Source organism: Odocoileus virginianus, chromosome 11, assembly GCF_023699985.2.
Source record: "Odocoileus virginianus isolate 20LAN1187 ecotype Illinois chromosome 11, Ovbor_1.2, whole genome shotgun sequence".
Lineage (NCBI taxonomy): Eukaryota > Metazoa > Chordata > Mammalia > Artiodactyla > Cervidae > Odocoileus > Odocoileus virginianus.
This window is the reverse complement of record NC_069684.1, coordinates 54706988-54728688: the sequence shown is the minus strand read 5'-3', so window position 1 is coordinate 54728688 and position 21701 is coordinate 54706988. Positions and strand designations below refer to the sequence as shown.

The following is a 21701-nucleotide window of genomic DNA, read 5'->3' as shown; positions in this document are numbered from 1 at the left end:
GAAGGGATAATTTTATCTATCAAGTTACTTCATAGCAAATTAATTATAATTAACACTGAACTTAAGTGATATCTTGATAATTTCATGAAGAATTTCACAGTTTTTTTCAGGCAGGGAAGTGAGACGGCTCAATTCTTCATGTTTGCAGGATTCATTAATTTATACATGTTATAATTAAGAGCAGTAATGGTGTTTATTGTGGCAGTTCAAGACAGAGGCCAGAGATATATAGCAAAAATCTTGCCCAAGCACTCTATACCACTCGATTTAATCTTACATATTTTCCTTTGCTTTCCCTGAGCAAAGTATTGATCCCTCATGATTTGAAAGTAAAGAAATTGTACTTTCTCCTTTTGGAAAGACCACAGAGATCTAGGTTTAGTTCATTCGAGGAAATGTGTTCAAAGATACAGATGACATCCCAAAAAGCAGTGGTCCAAATCTAGGAGGCTTTGGGTCAGTAGCTCTTCTAGCTTAAATCTGTTTCATAGAGTAAAATATAAATGGGAACTGAGACTCACAGCACAACATTGCAAAACACGAGCCAAAACACGCCTCCTTGAGTCCTGCCACTCCTGAGATCACAGCAGTTAAGCTCTGGCCATCAGATGTCCATGGCAATGCGCCCTTGTCTGGAGGTGCTTGTTCAACAAGCATTTCATCTTGTCATCCTTTGTATCTGCCCAAAGCTGAAGAGGAGGCAAGGAGTGAGGTTTGCAGAGTTGAGGGATGGGAAGGGAATGAGTAGCTTAGATGTTTTTTGCCTTTGAGTTCACAGGGAGATGCTGGTTGGAGCTGGGACAGGAGGATAATCTCCATATCAATAAGTCAGACGTTTTACACAGGGGATTAAATCCAACATAGGGAGAAGCTGAATTGTTTTGCTGTAAAAATAAGCCCTAACAACACACAGTTTGCAATGATATTGACCCTTAAACAACACAGAGCTTAGGGCTACTGATCCTCACAGAATCGAATCTGTGTTTAAATTATAGTTGGCCCTCCATTGCCCTGGTTCCCCCCTTTCAGGGTTCCGTATCTGAGGATTCAAAGACCACAGACCATACTGTGATATTCACTATTGAAAAAAAATCCATTAAGCGGTTCCAGGCAATCCAAACCCCATGCTGTTCACAGGTCAACTCTATTTCCTATAAAAGACCAAAAGCAAGAGTAGAAAAGTATGCCTCCCTTTCCTGATGTAAAGCGATTTTCTTAAGGATGCTGAGAGGGCACCGGCAGCCTATGGGTGATGAGGTAAATCCTCTGAGCAGATCTGCTCCCCGAGTGTGAAGGGCTTCCAGTCAGCTTGTTGTCAGAGGAGCAGAGGGACTGCATCAAGCCCGAGACTCACCATGGAAATGGCTGGACATTTGCATCCACTGGACACTCCTCTCTGCTGGCTCTCGGCTCTGCTCAACTCTACTCCAGCCCAGAGTTTCAACCACTGTATCTCCTCTATCTTTCCTGCATCTGACCATCACTGCAAACCTCATTCCTAGACAGGACCCTTAACCAATCTTTGTGTTGACCCTTAACCCTTGCTGCTTGCTTATTGCTCTGTATTCTCCAGCTCTTCCATTACCTGGCAACCAGGGCCTTCCACATCCTTCCCGATCTGGACACCCTGGACCTTGGGACGACACACAGATTTTCTCATCCATCATAGCCTTCCCAGCAAAGCTTCTGAGTTTGTCTTTGGCAAAAAAAAAGTTCAGCTTCTTTGAGGTTGAGTGAAGAGTCTCTCTAGCAGTGGTCCTTATTCCGTTTTTGTTGACTGAACTCTGCTGAGGGATGTGGGAAACTGCATCCGTAATAGTTTCTCCCCAGTCCAGGGATGTTCAGCAGGGGAGGATGGAAAAGTTCCGGCACGCCTTCATGAAGGGGTACCAAATTCTCCCACAGTGGGAGAAAAGTTTTAATGGTAAAAATGTTCCTCCTGCCTTGCAGATGCTTCTGATCTATCTCCAGGGCAGCAAGCCTTCTTTCCACTACCGGTTTCTCCTTGAGGAATCACAGCTAAAGGAAAGGCATCTTTCAGTGGAGCGGGCCAGTAGCTCATATTTCTCCAACAGGAGCCAGAAAGGAAGGAAAACAATGGCTATAGTTCAGAGTTTATCTGGAGTCTCCTCCTCATCAGCACAAGACATGCAGAGTATGTGTGTCTTGGTCCTAGCTGTTTTTCTCCTCTGTCTACAATAACTAAAAGCATTGAGAGCAGGAGTGGGTAATCACTCCTCACAATGCTGCCTCAGTTGTGGTGAATATATTTTCCCTGCATTCACTGAATTAAATGAATGATCTGGAAGGAAAATACTAAGTGAGAGAGATTGGCTGTAAGGGTGGCCAGAATTGGGAGAGAGGCTGGGGGCGGGGGTAGGGAGGAGAACTTAACTTCTTGCCACCCACTCTCCTGAACTGTCATTTGCCTCTGGGCAATTATCTCATTATTTCTGACCTTTCCTCTTTAAGATAAAATTTGTTTTGTGTGGTCAGCAGCACAAGGATGTTAGTGAAGTAGCAGTTGATGCTTCTGTTCCCTGCTTGCATCCTCTAGGACTTTGTGTCCATAAAATATCTTTCTGGTTGTTACTGATGTTTATTAAGGTTGCTGTCAGCTCTGCAAGGTGGATGGAAAAATTGCTATTCTGTATCATAGTCCTTTTGCTTTCAATGCAGGAGACCCAGGTTCGATCCCTGGGTTGGGAAGATCCCCTGGAGAAGGGAATGGCAACCCACTCCAGTATTCTTGCCTGGAGATTTCCATGGACAGAGGAGCCTGGCAGGCTACAGTCTGTGGGGTCACAAAGAGTCAGACATGACTAAGTGATGAGCACATATCCATAGCCCCACTTTTCAGAGAGAAAGTGGGCATCTCCTAGCAGTGCCATTTTTCAGAGTCAAAATCAGTCATGTGATATAACATGCCCTGCCAGACAATGGAGGGAGAAATGATAAGACCTTAATTCTCTTTAAATCAGAACATGAATCCAAACCCATGATGCGCCTTTAGCATTTTATTTCAGAGTTTTGGAGTTTCTGAAGCCATTAGAGAGCCACAGGTATGTGGAGAAACCCATGAATAAATGGCAGACTAACTGTGGCATATTAGACAAGAGTAAGTCTGACTAAGGAAGGCTATTGCACACTGTTACTTATCTTGTCTTTCATTCTAAAAATTAAATACTGTCTACAATCATCAGTGAAGTCTACTTGCAATAGATAAACATATCAATACATGTATTTAAAGGGATTATTTAACTATAGACTTTACTTTTATTTTGAAAAGTTTATTTTTACTTTAACTTATTTACTTCTCTTGTTGTGGTGCACAGGCTTAGTTGCCCTGTGACATGTGGGGTCCTAGTTCCCTGACCAGGGATCAAACCTGAGTCCCCTGCATTGGAAGGTGGATTCTTAAGCAGTGGACCACCAGGGAAGTCCCTACTATAAACTTTTTTTTTTTTTTAAGAATCTGAAAAATTAAAAGATGTGAAAAAAAGAACCAAACAGAACTACACTGTTGAGTTTGATAATCAGTCAGCCCCTTGTAGGTGTTTATTTTTATTTTTAATTAATTTATGTATTTTAATTGGAGGCTAATTACTTTACAGTATTGTGGTGGTTTTTGCCATACACTGACATGAATCAGTCACAGATGAACATGTGTCCCCCTTCCCGAACTACTATAAACTTTATAAACACAGTTCAGTTCAGTCGCTCAGTCATGTGCGACTCTGCGACCCCATGAATCGCAACACTCCAGGCCTCCCTGTCCATCACCAACTCCCGGAGTTTACTCAAACCCATGTCCATCGAGTTGGTGATGTCACCCAGCCATCTCATCTTCTGTCGTCCCCTTCTCCTCCTGCCCCCAATCCCTCCCAGCATCAGGGTCCTTTCCAATGAGTCAACTCTTCACATGAGGTGGCCAAAGTATTGGAGTTTCAGCTTCAGCATCAGTCCTTCCAATGAACACCCAGGACTGATCTCCTTTAGGATGGACTGGTTGGATCTCCTTGAAGTCCAAGGGACTCTCAAGAGTCTTCTCCAACACCACAGTTCAAAAGCATCAACTTTTCGGTGCTTAGCTTTCTTTGTAGACCAACTCTCACATCCATACATGACCACTGGAAAAACCATAGACTTGACTAGACAGACCTTTGTTGACAAAGTGATGTCTCTGCTTTTTAATATGCTATCTAGGTTGGTCATAACTTTCCTTCCAAGGAGTAAGCATCTTTTAATTTCATGGCTGCAGTCACCATCCGCAGTGATTTTGGAGCCCAGAAAAATAAAGTCAGCCACTGTTTCCACTGTTTCCCCATCTATCTGCCTTGAAGTGATGGGACCAGATGCCATGATCTTCATTTTCTGAATGTTGAGCTTTAAGCCAACTTTTTCTCTCTACTCCTTCATCAAGAGGCTTTTTAGTTCCTCTTCACTTTATGCCATAAGGGTGGTGTCATCTGCATATCTGAGGTTATTGATATTTCTCCCAGCAATCTTGATTCCAGCTTGTGCTTCCTCAAGCCCAGGATTTCTCATGATGTACTCTGCATATAAGTTAAATAAGCAGGGTGACAATATACAGCCTTGATGTACTCCTTTTCCTATTTGGAACCAGTCTGTTGTTCCTTGTACAGTTCTAACTGTTGCTTCCTGACCTGCATATAGGTTTCTCAAGAGGCAGGTCATGTGGACATCTCTTAAAGAATTTTCCACAGTTTATTGTGACCTACACAGTTAAAGGCTTTGGCACAGTCAATAAAGCAGAAATAGATGTTTTTCTGGAAATCTCTTGCTTTTTTGATGATCCAGTGGATGTTGTCAATTTGATCTCTGCTTCCTCTGCCTTTTCGAAAACCAGCTTGAACATCTGGAAGTTCATGGTTCCTGTATTGCTGAAACCTGTCTTGGAGAATTTTGAGCATTACTTTACTAGCATGTGAGATGAGTGCAATCGTGCGGTAGTTTGAGCATTCTTTGGCATTGCCTTTCTTAGGGATTGGAATGAAAACTGACCTTTTCCAGCCCAAAGTTAATTCAGAATGACTAAAATTACGTATGTATTAACTACATGTTGTCTGCCTCATCATAAACTCAGTCAAGCATAATTATCTACATCATACTGTATATTTTGGCTGAAATAATTGATTTCAAAGTCCTCCATAGCAGAAATTATTGAAATTCTTGCCCAGATGTGTCTAGGAAACTTGTTTCTGTTCTGATATTGTTTGTTCTGTTCCAGGTTCCACAGATATTCCTGGCTTATATTGTTATATAAGATGTTGTGGCTTATACCATTTTTATATCAGGGACCTCATGTTGCTAACAGAGAACTTGCACTCTGTTAACAGCAGTGGTTCAAAGTTTGGATTTTCAGCTTAGAGTTTGTGATTCATCAATCACAGCTTAGAGCAGTTACTGTCTTTCAATACTATTTTAAAAGCGCCTGTTACTAGTAACCTATTACTCAAAAAAGGCGTCCCTCTGTATTTTTGTCATTTGCCAACTTTTTGTTTCTCTCTAAATGCTGCTTACAAGCTGCTTCTTCTCCTTCTCCTTCTTCTTCTTTTTTTTTTTTTGCCTCAGAGGCTGCCAAGCAGAAAGAGGAGAAGGCAGAATAATGGAAGTTGGGGAGACATGTTTTATAGCCTCTGGATTTTGGGTGGGAAGAAATGCATGTGGCTCCAATATGAACTGAAAAGGCTTCTGCTGCTGGGAAATTGGGAAGGAGGCAAAGATGCCAGAGCAGCAATATTAAACAGAACTCTGGCTGCAGAGATCCTATATTTTAGTATTTAACCATTTCACACCCTTTTTTGGGCAGGCTGCAGAAATGTCTTTCAAAACAAGCAGCAAGCAATCTGGAGTTCTGGCTCTTAAAAGAGCTAGCAAACAGAATTTGAAAAGTGTGTTTAAAAAACTTTAAAGGATTGGAGTTTAAGAAAGAAAGCATTATTCACAGTTGCCAAATTTCAGGATGATTAAATTCTTTTATCTGCTCATTAATTTTCTCCAATGCAGCTCATCTATGTGACTCTTGGTCACTCAGCCTGGTTTATACCCAACGAGCTATTCTGGTAACCTTGCCCGCCTCCACCGTCTTTCTCCTTGCTTCTCGCCAAATCCTTAGCCAAAATCATAATTCAGATGCCTGCCTAGGTCTTGCTTAAGATACATTTTCCAAACTGAGTTCTACAGAATTGTGTTCCACAAGCTGTTGATAATGGTGCTGAGCTGTAAACAGTAGGAAAATGCTGGATTAAATTAAGGGAAATGGTTCATAGGTTTCAGGATTTCTCAGGATCTTGAATATGTTAATTTACTGGTAACTGGCAAAGAGGAACATGACATCCATGTTTCCCAGGTTGGTGTGATCACAGTGGACCATTTTGTGGTATATTTTTGTTAACTTAAAGGGTTTTCAGTGCATCCAAAGGATGGTTTGAGAAATGCTGGCCCAAGAACATTCCCTGAACAGTATTCTCTAATAAATATATCCATACAGGATCCAATCCAGCTAGTATGAGGAACAGGTAAGGAATAGAAACCTGGTTCCTTTCTCTGCCTCCATGTTGTAGTTAAGGGCAGCCTGAGATCTCTGAGTGGTTCTGGTTCCAACTCTCCCACCTGAAGCTTCTCAGTCCAGCATTCAAGGATCTCCATGCCATGGCTGTGAATTCTCTTTCCAATTTTACCTCCTGAGGTCTGCAGGGCAGGGGTGGTGGCGGTACATAAACAGATGAAGCAATAGCTGTGTGTCTCAATATCATCCACCTATAAGCACTGAATTATTCATTCGTTGAACCAATCCCTATGATCTCCTACTTCTACCCTTTTCGCATCCTCCCCTTTACCCTGAATGTCTGTTCTTCCCATCTTGCTTGTCAAAATCCACCTGGTCCTTTGAGAGTGATCTCAAGTGCCACCTCTTCCAGACAGCCTTTCTCCATCACCTCTTTCCAGAATTGAAAGTTGTCCTTCTGTCTGATGTATACTGCAGGCAAATTCTTTACCTTTGCAGCTACCAGGGAAGCCCATGTGTGTGTGTGTGTGTGAGTGTGTGTGTGTGTGTGTGTGTATGTATATATGATGAAATACTACTCAGCCATATAGAAGAATGAAAGTTTACCACTTGTACAACATGGATGGACCTGGAGGGCATTATGCTAAATGAAATAAGTCGGACAAAGACATCCACTGTATGATCCCACTTACATGTGGAATCTAAAAAATACAACAAGCTAGTGAATGTAACAGAAAAACAGCAGAGTCACACATGTAGAGAACAAGCTAGTGGTTACCAGTGAGGAGAGGGGAGAGAGGCGGGCAATGTAGCGGGTAGGGGAATAAGAGGCACAAACTGTTAGATATAAAATCAGCTACAAGGATATATTGTACAACACAGAGGAAATAGCCAATGTTTTATAATAACTGTACATGGAGTGCAGCTTGTATACCTGTAACTTGTATACTTCAATTTAAATATCAGCTATATTTCAATTTAAAAAAGAAGTTGTTCTCTTTTCTTTCAACCATCACAGCCCCTTGGCTACTTGTCATGGTATTTAACATTGTGCCTTTAGTGATAATTTGCTGTGGTTTCTCTTTTTGTGTTCTTTAATAATACTAACTTTTGAGTACCTGCTATGCATCAGGTATTTTGTTAGTTATTTTACATACTTCTTCTTGACTAACTCTGAAAAGTTAGGGTTATTATATCCTTTTTACAGTTTAGGAAAAAGTTGACTCAGTCAAGCTCCCTGATGTAATTTAGTAAGGTCTTTTGACCTTGACCTGGATCTACCTTCCTCCAAAACTCATGGGCTAAAAGAACGACCCCAGTCTGTATCGCATCAAGGAAATTTTTGGGTAAAGTTTTCTATCCATCCAATTGTGTGATCCATTAGCACTAGAACCCTGATTATAATAATGCAGTAGGATCTTAAAGGGATTTTTAAACAAAGGACTTTACAAAGACTTCAATGGGATTATGGAGAATGACTACACCATTCTCTGTAATAAAGATTACACCAAATAGCTGTACAATAGATTCTGATTTCAGTCACTAATTTTTCTCCACCATCAATCAGTGAAATCTTAGGTCATCATGACCTGTGGTAAAATACTCAGTTTTGTTGTGGATCTTCTTTCAGTGCCTGTTTTCTTCTAATTCAATGCCGTCTGCAGGGGAATAATAATAGCAAATCTCGTACCAAAATCAAAATGATGATAATGATCAAAACTATTCAGGGCCCACCATTATGTTAACTAGGTCATACATTAGTTGCTTTACATGCGTTGTCGTATTTGTCACTATGACATTCTGATATATGTCCATTAGTTCCTTTTTACCCATGAGAAACTGAGACTCAGAGAGACTAAACAATCTGCCCAAGGTCACACAAGTAGTAACGTCAGAACTGGGCTAGGGATCTGTATTTGAAATTACTGCAGAATCAAGCTATTTTATTGAGTGATTTTCAAGCCGGAGTATATACACCTCTGGAACGCGCAAAAAAAATTTAAGGTATACAATGCATAGTTTTAGAGAAATCAATATCCAAATCTTCAACCATCCTCAGTGAGATATTCTTTTCTAGAGAATAGATCTGTGTTCACAGTAATTATCTATATTCCTCACCCATTTTATTTTCTTTTATTTATATGGCTTTATTTATCTTGATATATATGTTATTTATCTTTTATTTTATTAAGATATTTTAAGATTAACTATTTTAAGATTAAAGTATTAAGATATTTTATTTATCTTTCTTTCTTTCTCTGGCTGAGCTGGGTTGCAGCATGGAGGTTCTTGGTTGCAGCATGCGAGATCTACCTTCCAGACCAAGAAATGAACCCAGGCTCTCTGCATTGAGAGCACAGAATCTTAACCACTAGACTGCCAGGAAAGTCCTACCCATTTTAAAATCTTACTATGGGCACATTGCTCTGAAATGAAAAAACTTCCCAGTGCCAAGCCAAAGGAGGACTTCCTCTGATGGGTAATGAGGTGCCATGAACCTTTAAGATCTTGTTTTTCTCAGTTTTTCTCTTGTTTCTGTGTAAAGGTGGGGGTGGCATTCCTGGGTAGGGAAGTTCAGATTCAGAGTAGCGTGGTTGGGTAGGGAAGTTCAGATTCAGAGTAGCGTGGGATGGCAGAGGAGAAAGGACAATTTTGCTCAATAAATTTGCCTCTCTCATTCCCTGACTATTGAGATAGTCTTATAAAAGTAAAGCATTGATAAGAAATATGAAATACTTAAAATATACTTCTTAAGGCATTTAACTGTAAACTTTTTTTTCCAGTTATTTTCAAAGGAGTACTATTTTCTCCTTTATAGCTGGAAAACAAGTCATCTATAAACAACAATATAGAGGAATGATATTAATTCCTTTAAATATAACAGGAAGCTTTTTCAGGATACATTAGCTAAAATGCATAGATAAAAATTTTATGTGATTTCTTTTTCAGAATTGGTCATTAAAACCTGTATTATCAAATCATATTATTAAATATTTATTCCAGTTGTGATCAACCCTTGTGTCATCTTATAAAAGGTTTAAATTATTTTTAACTCATTAGCAAAAAATAAAATTATGTGCTTATGGTGAAACCTATATATAGGAAAAGTTTGATCATGATTTATCTGACTAAAAGATGTTGTTTCAATATAATTTTTATTATAATCAATATTTATAAAAGTATTTACTTTGTTTTCATCAAGTGTGTCTAACTATCATTATAATGATAATGCAACTCACCTTCAATTTTAAACATTTAACATGTTAGGTCATAGAAAATAAAACACATCAAAATTTCAATTAATATACATGCTTTAATTATAGATATGAAGTGATCAAAGAATTTTAAACACAAAAGATTTTTAACCATAAATATATTAGGATAGATTTGTGTGTGTGTGTGTGTGTGTGTGTGTGTGTGTGGAGAAGCAAAAGAGAAATATGAGCTCAGATAGAATAAAGAAACATGTTAAATTTCCAAATGTTAAAAAATGATCTTTCTCATATTTTTAAAGTGAATAATGGTGGATACCAAATTGTTAAGGTATTATATTTCATTAGATAGTGAAATCAGATCAAATAGTGCTCAGTCTTGTCCAACTCTTTGTAGCCCCATGGACATGGAATTTTCCAGGCAAGAATACTGGAGCAGATTACATTTCCTACTCCAAGGATCTTCCTGACCCAGGGATTGAACTCTCGACTCTTGAGTGTCCTGCATCAGCAGGCAGATTCGTTACCACTAGGGTCACCTAGGAAGTGGGGTGGCTCAGTGATAAAGAATCCTCCCACCAGTGTAGGAGACATGGGTTTGATTGCTGGGTTGGGAAGATCCCCTGGAGAAGGAAATGGCAACTCACTCCAGTAATCTTGCTTGGAAAATTCCATGGACAGAGGAGCCTGGTCAGCTAGTCCTTGGGGTAGCAAAGAGTTGGACATTACTTAGCAACTGAGGATGCAGCAGGCGTGAAGTGGCACCTCATTATGGTTTTGATTTGCATTTCCCTGATGACTAGTGACATCAGGCAAGGTTCACTTCACCTTAGGAACTCATGGCAAATACTCCTTCCTGACTTCTCATCTAGGTCACTTTGTTACATCTACTCATAGGAGGGTAATCTGTCCTCCAGAACACTCAGTTTAGTTTTGAACAGCATATTCACTATTAGCTGGTTCACTTCCCCTCGTTAGATTGAAAATTCCCTGAGAGCTAAGATCATGGTTTTTGTTTAATTTTATTCCCAGCATCTAGTACAGTGTCTGGTACACACCAAATGCTCAATAAATACTTGTTAAATGAATGACCAAATGGATAGCAAATCTTCTCCCTCTGGAATAGCAGTTCTTAATCTTGGTTGCACTGTGGAATCAGTTGAGGAAGTTTTAAAAGGTATTGAAGCTTGGGTCTCACTCCAGAGCTATTTAACTTAATTGTTCTTCTGTATTGTGAACTCATCAAAAGGAATTTTTAAAGATCCTTAGAAGTGGAGGACATATGGAGGGTTAGAAGAGTCAAAGTATGTGTGGACATGTATGTGAAATATGTAAACACGTGTGTGTGTGTGTGTGTGTGTGTGTGTGTGTGTGTGTGTATTCACACATAAGCCCATTTACGCATTTCAGGAGGGTTTGGAATAGGTTCAGTGGGTCTTTTTCCCAGAATAGCACTTCTGGGAAAACATTTTAAAACAGAATAGCACTTCAACCTCTTTTACTCAAATTCAATTTCCTAGGCAGTATTAGAAGTTGATTTCTTGATTGCTTAGACTAAACCAATTCTGAGGTCCTGTTCGATCTTGAGAGTCTAACTTAAAAAAATTTTTTTTTCATGTTGCTGCCAAGTAGACAGTCAGAATATTAAGCTGTTTTTATTTTTTCGGTGGAAGCACTATTTTCAGCTCTGGAATCAATGCTCTCATTTGCAGTTAACGAGCTTTGACATTCTACAATCCTTGTAGAAAAATCTCAATATATTAAAATTACAATCACAAAGATGACAGTGTTCTGTCTCCCCATCAAGACACGAAATGACCTTAGGACTTCCTTGGCGGTCCAATGGTTAAGACATCACCTTCCAATGCAGGGGATGTGGGTTCAACCCCTGCTTGGGGACCTAATATTGCACATGCCTCTCGGCCAAAAGACTAGAACATAAAACAGAATTGATAATTTAGCAATTTATGTAGCAATGTAGCAAATTCAATAAAGACTTTTAAAATGTAGCAAGTTCAATAAAGTCTTTTAAAATGGTTCACATTAAAAAAGAAATCTTAAAAAAAAGATACCACATGACCAGAACTGGTCCCCCTCTGACTACATTTCCTCAAACGTTTTCAATTTGAGCAACTGCCTGGCCTGACATCGGTGATGACTCACTAAGCTTGTGGGAAATCTGCTATTTGCTCTATAATCCTTTCAGGTGGAGATCAGACATCTGTTCATGAAATCATTTTTCTGAGGCAGTGACAAAGCTTTCCAGCACCCAGCTGGTTAATACAGGCAGATTTCCTGGGGACTTAACTGCTTGGAGGTCACATTTTTTCCCCCCAAAACGCTGAGGCTTCCGTGCTGACTGGGGACCCTGAAGCACTGTCCACCTCTGATGCCCTTAGCAAGGACAGACAAGGGCAGACACAAGCAGTGATTCTCAGGGATTTCTCTAAAGCCTGGCAGTTCCCTTCAAAGTGTTCTCACCCATTCTGCTGTTTACTGATGCATACAATACAAAGATTTCTCTGAAGCTTGACTTCCCAAAATTTCTGTTAGAAAACCAGAAGCATGTTGAACTTGCTTTCTATCATCAGATGCTGTCTCCCCTCTTGAGATTTTAACCCAAACTCCTATCTTGAAAGAATCACTGGCTTGTTGCAGTGTGTGTGTGTGTGTGTGTGTATGTACCAGGTGACAGGTGACACCAGCCCACTCCAGAATAGGCCTACTGACTTTGGGCCACGTTGGGGCACATCAGAACCAAGTGTCTGATGTCCCCCTAGGCTGAGCACACACACCTCAGGGGTGAATAGGACGGGACAGGCTACACTTGACGCCGTCAGGTGGTGCCGGGGGACTCCCAGCGCGAAGGCAATGGGAAAGCTTGTGAAGTGCAGTTCTGTGCTCTGTGACATTTGCATATCTTCCATCTCTATTTTTAAATTCGCTTGGAATCTCCCTTCTGTTGACCTCTTTATATAAGCCCAGCTTGACCGTTCTGGCTGCTTCATTGGCATAGGGCGGTGCAGTGTTTTTCTCAGCTTAATCCGCCTACACATACCCTCTTTATGGAGTGTGGTTTTAAATGGCACCTCTTAAGAACAAGCTAACTTGCACCAAATACAAGCCTTTCCTGTTTCCTCTATTGATTGAAGGGTTGTCACCAAGGCTTGTGGACTTCAACTCCTTACCTCTCCCTTTGATTTTTCGATATTCATTTGGAACCTGATGAGTTCCCCAAGATCAGCCTGTCCCAGCAGTCACCACCTGCGTCTGAGGTAGCCTTCTTAGTTTCCACGGAAGATGCTGAGATGAGTATTTGGTTTGGTCACTGGAAGTCGCATCTGTCTCATTTCTTCAGTCAGTGTGTACACCCCGAGGAGGCACATTTCTAGGTCTCATGAAACAACATGAGATAGGGTAAGAAATAACCCAGACAAACAACCAGGGGGTAAATTTCAGGAATAAAGCTTGCCTGGGAAACAGGTCTGAACTTTACTGGAAGATAGAAATCAGAGTTTAGAGGCCAGTGGGGCAAGTTCAAGGTTGCAGGTTGACAGTGAGTCCTGGTGGTCAGGATTAGAGGGAACAAATCTGGAAGAAGAGGGTTGAGGTCCTTCAGACTAATAAGGGCCTGTCTTTGAGTTTTGTAAATGTCCGAGGATTTTATTATCAGGGAGGAATCCTGGTGGAAGTCCTGGAGGTGGTGTCCTAATGGGTCCATTCACCACATGAGGCTGGGCTCCATGCCCAGGTGAGAGGCTGTTGTCAGAGTCATAAGCTATTGTCTCAAAGGTGGGGGCATTCCCAGGAGGGAAAGACTGACCTCCGGTTCCTTCCTGTTGATCTGATTGTTCTCTCCATTCTCACTCTTAGCCGATCTCCTACTGCTGTTTTATTCAGCCATGGGAAAACACTTGCTGAATGTCTGCTATGTGAATTGTTTATGTGCTGAGGACACAGTGGCGAACCGGACAGAAGCTTCCACTGTGCGCAGTGGACCCACGGGGACAGTGAAGTGAAAACTCAGTCCAGCCTTCCCTCCTGTGTGTCTTCTTTACTCACCCAGAACACCAGACACTTCTGGTCACCAAACGTGTGGAATTCCCCCTCCCCATCCCCAACACGAAGAAATTCTCTACAACGCCAGCTGGGTGTCCTTTAATTCTGTCACTCTCTTCCCAGAGACATCATCAGATCCCACATGTTACAGTCTTAGTCCCATGAGACTGCCCCCACCAGTGCAGCTGCCAGTCACAGGTTACCTGCAACCTCGGTCCCACTTGCTTACAGATCATAGGTTCCCATGATCCCTCTGGATTTGATTAATTTGCTAGAGGGGCTCACAGAATTCAGGGAAACGTTTACTTCAGTTCAGTTCAGTTCAGCAGCTCAGTCATGACCGACTCCTTATGACCCCACGAACCGCAGCACGCCAGGCTTCCCTGTCCATCACCAACTCCCGGAGTCCACCCAAACTCATGTCCATTGAGTCGGTGATGCCATCCAAAGAGCTCATCCTCTGTTTTCCCCTTCTCCTCCTGCCCCCAATCTTTCCCAGCATTAGGGCCTTTTCAAATGAGTCAGCTCTTTGCATCAGGTGGCCAAAGTATTGGAGTTTCAGCTTCAGCATCAGTCCTTCCAATGAACACCCAGGACTGATCTCCTTTAGGATGGACTGGTTGGATCTCCTTGCAGTCCAAGGGACTCTCAAGAGTCTTCTCCAACACCACAGGTCAAAAGCATCAATTCTTCTGCACTCAGCTTTCTTTATAGACCAACTCTCACATCCTTACATGACCACTGGAAAAATGATAGCCTTGACTAGACAGAACTTTGTTGGAAAAGTAATGTATCTGCTTTTTAATATGCTATCTAGTTTGGTCATAACTTTCCTTCCAAGGAGTAAGCGTCTTAATTTCATGGCTGCAATCACCATCTGCAGTGATTTTGGAGCCCAGAAAAATAAAGTCAGCCACTGTTTCCACTGTCTCCCCATCTATTTCCCATCTATGAAGTGATGGGACCAGATGCCATGATCTTTGTTTTCTGAATGTTGAGCTTTAAGCCAACTTTTTTACTCTCCTCTTTCACTCTCATCAAGAGGCTCTTTAGTTCTTCTTCACTTTCTGCCATAAGGGTGGTGTCATCGGCATATCTGAGGTTACTGATAACTTCTCCTGGCAATCTTGATTCCAGCTTGTGCTTTTTCCAGCCCAGCATTTCTCATGATGTACTCTGCATATAAGTTAAATAAGCAGGGTGACAATATACAGCCCTGATGTACTCCTTTTCCTATTTGGAGCCAGTCTGTTGTTCCATGTCCAGTTCTAACTGTTGCTTCCTGACCTGCATACAGGTTTCTCAAGAGGCAGGTCAGGTGGTCTGGTATTCCCATCTCTTTCAGAATTTTCCACAGTTTATTGTGATCCACACAGTCAAAGGCTTTGGCATAGTCAATAAAGGAGAAATAGATGTTTTTCTGGAACTCTCTTGCTTTTTTTGATGATCCAGAGGATGTTGGCAATTTGATCTCTGGTTCCTCTGCCTTTTCTAAAACGAGCTTGAATATCTGGAAGTTCACGGTTCACATATTGCTGAAGCCTGGCTTGGAGAATTTTACTTAGTTCATCCATTTATTAAAGGATGTAATAAAGGACAAAGATGACAGCCAGATGAACAGATGCACAGGGCAAGGTCTGGGAGAGTCCTGAACATAGGTTCTTTTGTCCCCATAGAATCAGGGTGTGTCACACTCACCATACATGGAGAGGTTTACCCACCTGGAGGCTCCCCCAATCCAGTACTTTGGGGACTTGATGGAGGCTTCCTCTTGTAGGCATGATCAGTTATTAACTCCATTCCCAGCTCCTCTCCTCTCATTAGAGAAGCTACAGGAGGCTGGGCTTAAAATGTCAAGTTTCTAATCATGGCTTGATCTTTCTGGTGACCATATCCCACCCTGGAGCCCAACTCTATAGATAGATGGATAGATAGATAGGTAAATCTGCCCACAGTTCCTGGCACAGAGCTTCCTAAAACTGTTGTAATTTCCTAGGTGATAAGAACATGTGGAGCATCTTTTCTTGGCTTGCCAGATGGTGCAGTTGGGAAAGAATCCACTAGTCAATGCCAGAGCCCCAGGAGAGGCAGGTTGGAGCCCTAGGCTCGGAAGATCCCCTGGAGTGCACGCGAGCTAAGTCGCTTCAGTAGTATCTGACTGTGCGACCTCACTGACTGCAGCCCACCAGGCTCCTCCATCTATGAGATTCTCCAGGCAAGAATACTGGAGTGAATCACCATGCCCTTCTCCAATTCCCTGGAGTATGAAATGGCAACCCACTCCAGGATTCTTGCTTGGGAAATGCCATGGACAGAGGAGCCTGGCAGGCTACAGTCCATGCTGGTTAAGTTTTTTTTTTTTTTTAGATATTTGAAATATAACTTTATTCTGATTCTAAACGAAAAGGAATGGGAATGACAGTAACAAACAAGATTCCACCTCTCAATATTGTCATGTGACTATAGCAGTCTTATATTTGAAACTCAAGGAGGAAACAACTGTGTTCCAAAACACCTAAATATGCAGGTCCAAAAAATGAAGGTATTTTTTTTAACTGCCACATTCACTCCAAAGCCCATCCATCTCCTTCAGCATCCAAAGATTAAGCGCATGTTCTGCTTAGCTATATAATAAAGTGGCAAACATGCTGCACCACTGACATCACAGGACAGTTGCCTATAAAACTAGACTTCTGACGCTGGGCCCCAGCTTCACTTTCTCACATGTCATCATCTTCATCCGGGAGAGCAGTCGTCTGAGCAACCTCTAAATCGTGCTCATACTGTGCTGCCAAGGCTGGGTCCATGACCACCTCTGGCGGGTCAAGAGCAGGCATGGCAACAAACTCCGTTAGGGTCTCCAATCAATTTTCTATCAAGCCAGAGGAAGGGCTTCTCAAAGTTGTAGTTACTTTTGGCAGAAATGTCATAGTACTGAAGATTCTTCTTTCGGTGGAAGACAATTGACTTTGCCTTAACCTTTCTGTCCTCAATACCCACTTTGCTGCCACACAACACAATTGGGATGTTCTCACACACTCGTACCAGATCTCTAAGCCAGTTAGGCACATTCTTGTAAGTAACTCTTGATGTTACGTCAAACATTATAATGGCACACTGAGCTTGTATATAATAGTCATCTCTCAGTCCACCAAATATCTCCTGACCAGCTGTATCCCATACATTGAACTTAATAGGTCCTCTGTTGGTATGGAACACAAGAGGATGGACCTCAACACCCAAGGTAGCTACATACTTCTTCTTAAATTCACCAGTCAGATGACGCTTCATGAATGTAGTTTTTCCAGTACCACCATCACCAACCAAAACAAGTTTGAACTGAACTTGGGGTTCTCCTTGGGCAGCCATCGCAATGTTACGCAGCTCGCGTCCCGGCGCCCTCACGGCCTCCGCGGCAGGGGAGAGAGGAGAACTCTCCGCCCAGAGGACTCGGTAAACAGCCTCCTCATGGCCGCCTCCCGCAGCTGCCTGGACCCCCCAACACCCGCCCCTGCCCCAGCCCCACGGCCCCCGCCCCGGCCCCACTACCTTCCAGAAGGCCATTCTGGTTAAGTTCATATGCACTGGTCTGACTGGAAGCTGCTGGGAGAAGGTCCTTCTGTTGCTCTGGTGAGGGTTTTATAGACTTCAGTACCTGCCTAGCTGTGCTGGAGGCGTGTCTGTCCGCCAGGAGCAGAGGACAGGACAGGGGCCACCTCAGCCACTTTGGAGCTCTCTGTAGGACTGAGTAGATTTAAGACCAGTTGGCTCCCCAGGTGACTCAGTGATCAAGAATCCACCTGCCAATGCAGGAGACACAAAAGTCACTGGTTCGATCCCTGGGTCAGGAAGATTCCCTGGAGAAGGAAATGGCAACACATTCCAGTATTCTTCCCTGGGAAATCCCGTGGACAGAAGAGCCTGGCAGTCTACAGTCCATGGGGTCGCAAAGAGTCGGACATGACTGAGCACACACACACACACTCTCAGAGTCCACTGCCTAGGCATATCCTCTTTGCAATTCAGTTCAGTCGCTTAGTCGTGTCCGACATTTTGCGACCCCATGGGCTGCAGCACGCCAGGCTTCCCTGTCCATCACCAACTCCTGGAGCCTACTTAAACTCATGTCCATCATGTCGATGATGCCATCCAACAATCTCATCCTCTGTCTACCCTTGTCCTTCTGCCTTCAATCTTTCCCAGCATCAGGGTCTTTTCAAATGAGTCAGTTCTTCACATCAGGTAGCCAAAGTATTGGAGTTTCAGCTCCAACATCAGTCCTTCCAATGAATATTTAGGATAGACTGGTTGGATATTCTTGCAGTCCAAGGGACTCTCAAGAATCTTCTCCAACACAGTTCAAAAGCATCAATTCTTCGCTGCTCAGCTTTCTTTATAGTCCAACTCTCACATCTATGCACGACTACTGGAAAAACCACACCTTTGACTAAACAGACCTTTGTTGGCAAAATAATGTCTCTGTTGTTTAATATGCTGTCTAGGTTGGTCATAGCTTTCCTTCCAATGGGCAAGCATCTTTTAATTTCATGGCTGCAATCACCATCTGCAGTGATTTTGGAGCCCCCCAAAATAAAGTCTGTCACTGTTTCCACTGTTTCCCATCTATTTGACATGAAGTGATGGGACCAGATGCCATGATCTTAGTTTTCTGAATGTTGAGTTTTAAGCTAACTTTTTCACTCTCCTCTTTCACTCTCATCAAGAGGCTCTTTAGTTCTTCAATTTCTGCTGTAAGGGTGGTGTCATCTGCATATCTGAGGTTACTGATACTTCTTGCAATCTTGATACCAGCTTGTGCTTCATCCAGCCCAGCATTTCTCATGATGTACTCTGCATAGAAGTTAAATAAGCAGGGTGACAATATGCAGCCTTGACATATTCCTTTCTCAAATTGGGACCAGTCTGTTGTTTCAAACTGTTGCTTCTTGACCTGCATACAGATTTCTCAGGAGGTAGGTAAGGTGGTCTGGTATTCCTATCTCTTTCAGAATTTTCCATAGTTTGTTGTGATCCACACAGTCAAAGGCTTTCCAGGATGTCTGGCTCTAGGTGAGTGATCACACCATCATGATTATCTGGGTCATGAAGATCTTTTTTGTACAATTCTTCTGTGTATACTTGCCACCTCTTCTTAATATCTTCTGCTTCTGTTAGGTCCATACCATTTCTGTCCTTTATTGAACACATCTCTGCATGAATATTCCCCTGGTGTCTCTAATTTTCTTGAAGAGATCTCTAGTCTTTCCCATTCTATCATTTTCCTCTATTTCTTTGCCTTGATCACTGATGAAGGCTTTCTTATCTCTCCTTGCTATTCTTTGGAACTCTGCATTCAAATGGGTATATCTTTCCTTTTCTCCTTTAGCTTCTCTTCTCAGCTATTTATAAGGCCTCCTCAGACAACCATTTTGCCTTTTTGCATTTCTTTTTCTTGTGGATGGTCTTGCTCCCTGTCTCCTGTACAATGTCATGAACCTCTGTCCATGGTTTTTAGGCACTCTGTCTATCAGTCTAATCTCTTTTAATTAGGTCATACCTGAATGGTCTAGTGATTTTCCCCACTTTCTTGAATTTAAGTCTGAATTTTGCAATAAAGAATTCATGATCTGAGCCACAGTCAGCTCCTGGTCTTGTTTTTGCTGACTATATAGAGCATCTTCATCTTTGGCTGCAAATAATATAATCAATCTTATTTCAGTATTGACCATCTGGCAATGTCCATGTGTAACATCTTTTCTTATGTCATTGGAAGAAGGTGTTTGCTGCGACCAGTGCATTTTCTTGGCAAAACTCTGTTAGTCCTTGCCCTGCTTCGTTCTGTACTCCAAGGCCAAATTTGCGTATTATTCCAGGTATCTCTTGTCTTCCTACTTTTGCATTCCAGTCCCCTATAATGAAAAGGATATCTTTTCTGGGTGTTAGTTCTAAAAGGTCTTGTAGGTCTTCGTAGAACCGTTCAACTTCAGCTTCTTCAGCACTACTGCTCGGAGCATAGACTTGGATTACTATGATATTTAATGGTTTACCTTTCGACCACTTCCAATTTACCTTGATTCATGGACCTAACATCCCAGGTTCCTATGCAATATTGCTCTTTATAGCATCAGACTTTACTTCCATCACTAGTCACATCCACAACTGGGGGTTGTTTTTGTTTTGGCTCTGTCTCTTTATTCTTTCTGGAGTTATTTCTCCACTGATCTCCAGTAGCATACTGGGCACCTACTGACCTGGGGAGTTCATCTTTCAGTGTCCTATCTTTTTGCTTTTTCATACTGTTCATGGGGTTCTCAAGGTAAGAATACTGAAGGGGTTTGCCATTCCCTTCTCCAGTGGACCACGTTTTGTCAGAACTCTCCACCATGACCCATCCATCTTGGGTGGCCCTACACATCATGGCTCATAGTTTCATTGAGTTAGACAAGGCTGTGGTCCATGTGATCAGTTTGGTTATTTTTTTGTGATTGTGGTTTTCAGTCTGTCTGCCCTCTAATGGAGAAGGATAAGAGGCTTATGGAAGCTTCCTGATGGGAGAGACTGACTGAGGGGGAAACTGGGTCTTGTTCTGATGGGCGGTGCCTTGCTCAGTAAATCTTTAATCCAATTTTCTATTGATGGGCAGGACTGTGTTCCCTCTCTGTTGTTGACTTGGGGCCAAACTATGGTGGAGGTAATGAAGATAATGGTGACCTCCTTCAAAAGGTCCCATGCATGCACTGCCACACTCAGTGTCTCTGACCCTGCAGCAGGCCACTGCTGACCCATGCCTCTGCTGGAGACTCCTGGACACTCCTGGGTCAGTCTCTTGTGGGGTCACTCTTCCTTTTTCCTGGGCCTTCATGCGCACAAGGTTTTGTTTGTGCCCTCCAAGAGTCTGTTTCCCCAGTCCTGTGTAAGTTCTGGTGGCTCTATGTTGGGGCTAATGGCTATCTCCTCCAAGAGGGCTTATGCCACACCCAGGTCTGCTGCACCCAGAGGCCCTGCCCCTGTGGGAGTCCACTGCTGGCCCATACCTCCACAGGAGACGGTCAAACACAGTTCTGTCTTAATCTCTGTGGGGTCCCTGGGTCCTGGTGCACACAAGGTTTGTTTAAGCCCTCCAAGCATCTCTGGTGGGTATAGGGTTTGATTCTAAATGTGATTTTTCCCCTTCTACTGTCTTTCTGGGGTTTCTCCTTTGCCCTTGGATGTGGGGTATCTTTTTTTGGTGGGACCCAACATTCTCCTGTCAACAGTTGTTCAGTAGTGAATTGTAATTTTGGAGTTCTTGCAGCAGAAGTTGAGCAGACATTCTTCTACTCTGCCCTCTTGACCTAGGTTTTCCACCCGTGCAAAGTAAACAGGGCAACACGTGGATGAATAATATAATGTCAGGTAGTAGCAATTGCTGTTGCGACATCCAGCAGGATAGGGTGATCATAAGGGAAGGATTGGTGGCTACCTGGGATAATCAGGGAAAACTTTTCTGGGGAGGTGACATTTAAGTAGAGGCCTGAAAGGACAGAGAGATGGAAGTAAGCTAAAGGGCTGGGGAAGAAACTTACAGGCAGAGGGAAGGGTGAATGCAAAGACCTGGAGGCAGGAACTAGCTTGGGTCGGGTCAAAGACAGTGGAAAGGGGAATGGTGAAAGGGCAGTGGGGGGAAGGTTAGGTCCTAGAACCGGGAGGAGCCAGACCACAAGAGGCCTGGAGGTGTACTTAGGAACCCTTTGTCCCTGCCTCGCAGCTGAGCATGCACAGGAGGGAGAGAGCCGGAAGAGCCATCTTTGTCTGTTGTGGGGGTATGGAAGGGGGATGCTGAGGCCAGTGGTGTGTAAATGCAAAGAGCAGCCCATCTTGGACAGGGAAAGGCATGGACTCAGTCCTGGTTGGGCTTG

At 42.7% G+C, this 21701-nt stretch overlaps 1 pseudogene; it reads right to left on the bottom strand.

Annotated features, from left to right (window-relative positions):
• Window positions 1–16246: 16246 nt before the first annotated feature.
• On the bottom strand, window positions 16247–17271 carry LOC139037385 (GTP-binding nuclear protein Ran-like; annotated as a pseudogene).
• Between the last annotated feature and the right edge of the window lie 4430 nt (window positions 17272–21701).